Here is a 3,778-nt window from a genome sequence, read left to right as displayed (position 1 = left end):
CAGCTTGTGGGATCTTAGTTCCCCGACCAGGGATCGAACCCAGGCCCTGTGAATGAAAGTGCCAAGTCTTAACCACTGGACTGCCAGGGAATTCCCTATTGGCATTTCTGTGTTTAAAATTTAATACAGTAAAATAGTATAAACTGGTATATGTTTTTGTCTCCTTTAAAAAAAAGTTAACATACTTAAAAAATATTAATCCTTTTTGGGGGGTTATGGTGATATTTATTTTATTCTTAATTTTTTTACTGGTTGATGACATATACATGAAGTGCAATAAAATTAAAATGTCATTTTCTGTGTTGTTTTTCTTGTCATCATTAATACCAAGTGTCCAGTATTCTAGGTATGCCACTGGATATACTAAAGAAAAATGAATGAGTATGTCCACCAAAAGATATGTATTATACAGAAGGTTCATAGCAGCTTTGCTCATAAAAACCTCGAATTGTAAATAACTCAAATGTACATCACTTAGAGAATGGATAAATAAACTGTGGATTATTTGCACAATGGAATACTACATAGAAATTAAAAAAGAACTAGCTACGTATACATGCAACCATACAGATGTCTCTCACAAACATAAACGAAAGAAGATAGGCACAAAAGACTCCATTTCTATAAAGTTCAAGGACAGGCAAAATTAACGGATGGTGAAAGCAGTTAGGAATAGTGGTTACCTTGGGGAGGGGGTGGCAGTGATTGACTGGGAATGACAGATACCCAGACGTATATACTTATAAAAATTTATCAAGCTTTACACCTGTGATTAATGCATTTCACTACATGTAAATTATTATTCAATACAAAAGAAAAAAAAAAGTTAGCTCCAAAAGTTCAGAGATTTTTGTCTGTTTTGCTCAACTCTATCCTCAGAGATTAGAACAGAGCCTGACACAGGGCAGCACACAGTAAGCACTGAACGAATGAATGAACTTAAGGTTGGTCTTATTACACCATCATGTAAGTCTTGCAAGGTTACATTTACTTGTCTATCACTCCCAGTGGATTTCTGGCCTTGGGGATCAGAGACCTGGTGGAGTGAGGCTGTGCCTGGGATTAGGGTGGTTTGACGATCTGGGTACATTTTTTCCTCCAATTCCCTTTACGGGAAGGTAGGTTGGGCTCTGAAACTGGAGAGCATTCAGGATGTGCTCTAAGGACTTTGAGATGGACCATCAGTGATAATAGAATAAAGGAAGGAGAGAAATAGAGACATCTGTAGCTACACTGACCCCAACATCCTTCGTATCCCCCCTACCTTAGACCACACTCCGTGGGCCCTGCTCCTTCAGCCCAGGATCCCTCTTTCCCTGCTGGCCCTGGTGGAAGGTCTCCGCAGGCAGCAGCTGTAGTTTCTGCTCCATGCTGCCCCGTCTGATGAAAGCCCCTTCCGACCTTATTCCATCTTTTCTGAATTAGCCTCCATGGTGCACACTCCTTTCTCGTTGACTCCAGCAGTTTCCCTCCAATCCATCTCTCTCTCTCTCTCTCTCTTTTTGAATATAATTTATTGGCAAAAAAAATTTAAATCATACAGCCATGCATGTTTACTTGTTCTCCTTTCTTTAAACAGTTTCAGTGGGTCTCTCTCTTTGCCCTTGTTCCAAACCTCTCATCCTGGTCTCCAGCTCCCATGTCTGAGCTTCCACGGTGACTCATACTGACACTGATCTCTTCAAGCTCTATGTTCGCTTGGAACACCTTTTAAAACTAGGAAAATTTGGAGAGGGTAGTGGCTTTATCCACATGGACTAATCATCCCTGAATGGGTCTTTTATCAAATTATGGTCCAAACATGGCAAGTAGATCAGGACACTCAGGAAGGGTCCTTGGCAGAGGTGAAAGTAGTGAGAAAGAACCCCAAACACATTCCTGCTCTCCCACACTTTTGCTTAAAGTGGTTCCAAGTGGCTAACAATGATGGAGACACAAACCTAATCACATCTTTCTAGAAGGTCTGGATCTAGAGCTGAGAGACCAGTTTTTAAACCTTTGCTTATAATAATAAGAACACTGGATTAAATGCAGCAGAAAGGATCTGGGCTTAAAATAAGAAAAGAACTGCCAAACTGATGGTGAGAACTTCAGAACCTGGGCATGACCCGGCAGGAGCAGTTGGGCCAGCTCCTTCCGGGAAGTCCTGACCACAAAGACAAGTCCTGATGCAGTTGCATTTATGGAGTGAAACTAAGCCAAGCTCTGTAGTCAGGGCTGCTGCCATTGTAGGGCCAGGTGGGCTGGGTTGCCAGGGAGGCAGTGGCATGAGATGGCCAGGGAGCCTGCCCTGGCCAAAGAGGGTTTCTGGGCAGGGCTGGTTCTGTGGAGCAGGAGGGCCAATCAGGAACCTGAAGCTACAACAGACTTGCCCATGAGGGTTGAGCTCTTGCCCATTTTCTTTCCTGATCAACTCTTCCTCATTTATCAGGATCCACCACAGGTACCACCTCCTCCAGGAAGCCCTCCCCTAGGACTCTGAGTTCACAGCAGTGAACTCTGGGACTTGGCTACTTCCTTCTAGAGACTGTTAGTCTCTTGAGGGGGGACAGAGGGTGATTCATCACTGTGTCCCTTGTGCTTGGTAGGTGTTTGGAGATGTAGAGAAGTGAGAGAAGGAAGGAGGGAGGAATGGAGGGAAAGAGAAAAGGAAGGAGGATGAGAGGAAGGGAAGGATAAAGGAACTGAAGAGGGAGACAGGAAGGAAGAGAGAGGGAGGGAAGAAGGAAGGGAGGAGGGCAGGAGGGAGGGACTCCTGTACCCAGAGCTTACACAGATGCCCAAGCCTCACCCCTGCTTGATGGTCGTGGTTTATCAACAGCAACACTACCCCAGGCTTTGCAGCAGCTGGGACTTGAGCTGCTACATATTTCCGGTCCCGTGCAGGCCCAGCCCAGGGAGAGGGGTCAGGCAGGCTGGTGGTTGCTGAGCATCAGAGCTTGGGACTATGCGGCGTTGGGATGGGCACAGGCTGACAAGTGAGCGTGGACAGCTCTGGGGGCCAAGGGAGAGCTTGGGAACAGACAGGACTGGCAAATTCTTATTAGGTCTAGTTCTTGCTCATTTCTATTTGATTCACATAATTTCAGAGCTGTGTTCTTAGAGGGAAATGTGCTTTCATTTAATTTTAATGTTTTCCACAAAATGACAATAGTATTACTGTTCTCCCCGAATATAAAGGAAAGAAAGCTCATGATTACCAATACAAAGGAAAGAATACAAAAATGACCTAAAATCCCAGAGATAACTGTTGTCAACATTTTGCTGCATATCATTCTAGAATTTATATATATATTTATATATTTGTATGTTAAAATATATAAAAGATTTTTTAAAAACAAACAAAACTGGAATCACACTGTACATAGTGTTTTGAAACTTCCTTTTTTCCATCCAATAATGCCTATGAACACTTTTCTGTATTAAGAAATAAAATTTCACATCATCATAGTAGCTGCAAATATTTTAGTAAATGAAGATACATAATTTATTTATTTAACCTCTTTGAACATTTAGAGTTTCCCCCCCATTTTTTTTTTCCACTGTTAAAAGCAAGTTTTGGGAAAACAGCCCTTGTCATTTGAAAAACAAAACAAACACACAAGTATACTATAAAAGACAGCTGATTTTGAACTACAAGTTTTAGAAATAACTTCTTTGATGATTAGCAGCAGTATCACTCAAATCTGACCTTGTGGGGAAAACAAAGAATTGGGCAATAGCTGAGACTGAGATAATTGATAGTGAGCTGTGGAAAGGGAGACGTTTCATCCTGAAA

The sequence above is a fragment of the Neophocaena asiaeorientalis genome, unplaced genomic scaffold (genome assembly GCF_003031525.2).
Source record: "Neophocaena asiaeorientalis asiaeorientalis breed wild unplaced genomic scaffold, Neophocaena_asiaeorientalis_V1.1 scaffold346, whole genome shotgun sequence".
NCBI lineage: Eukaryota > Metazoa > Chordata > Mammalia > Artiodactyla > Phocoenidae > Neophocaena > Neophocaena asiaeorientalis.
The sequence above is the reverse complement of the archived record's forward strand: the minus strand, read 5'-3'. Positions refer to the sequence as shown.